Genomic DNA, 671 nt, shown 5'->3' with positions numbered 1-671 from the left:
ACGGAGAAGCAACAAAGAACAAATCAAGGTCAACAATATAAAGAAAAACATCTAGGAAAAACGGTCACAAAATTATCACCAGGTTTAGTAAATTTCTACCACAGATATTACAACCAATACACCATATCTCATATACCATTCAACTACCTAAAGAAATATTTCGTAATTAGGGCTCAGGATAAACCCAACTTTTAATAAAGTATATATTTGAACAAGGCAACTACCACAACAGAGGCACACGTATCCCCAGGATTCTCTATCAAATTTGCTGACATTAACTGACGTAGTACTAGAATATCCCATTAAGAAAGCACATTTCTTTTTTCTCGCGGCAGAATTATTAAAAGAACACTTAGCTAAAACTGAAGCAGATGAATCGCGAGAAGTAGTGAAAAGTGACGTCGGATGTCCTTAGAGTTTTGTCTGAATCCGACAACTCGCCAGGAAAAAAACGTTATATAATCACCTTCAAACATGAGTTAGTGATTAATTACTTAGAAATTTCTGATTATCTTCGTTTATTTCAGTTCATTTTACGAGGTTCTAGCATATACAAAGTTAACCTCTATTTCAACGTAACCGAATGCAACATCAACTCATTTCCCTTACATATCAACCTCATACACATCATCTTAAGGTTGTTCTTGCGAACTTCTGACACATCAAAACAC

General features: G+C 34.9%; 1 protein-coding gene across 1 annotated transcript in view; it reads right to left on the bottom strand.

Annotated features, from left to right (window-relative positions):
• Positions 1–671, bottom strand: part of LOC119585702 (chloride channel protein 2-like) — a gene marked incomplete in the record, with an annotated part of 67,264 nt that overhangs the window by 34,636 nt on the left and 31,957 nt on the right.

The sequence above is a fragment of the Penaeus monodon genome, chromosome 20, assembly GCF_015228065.2.
Source record: "Penaeus monodon isolate SGIC_2016 chromosome 20, NSTDA_Pmon_1, whole genome shotgun sequence".
NCBI lineage: Eukaryota > Metazoa > Arthropoda > Malacostraca > Decapoda > Penaeidae > Penaeus > Penaeus monodon.
Note: the sequence above shows the minus strand (reverse complement) of the source record. Positions and strands in the feature narration are given on the sequence as shown.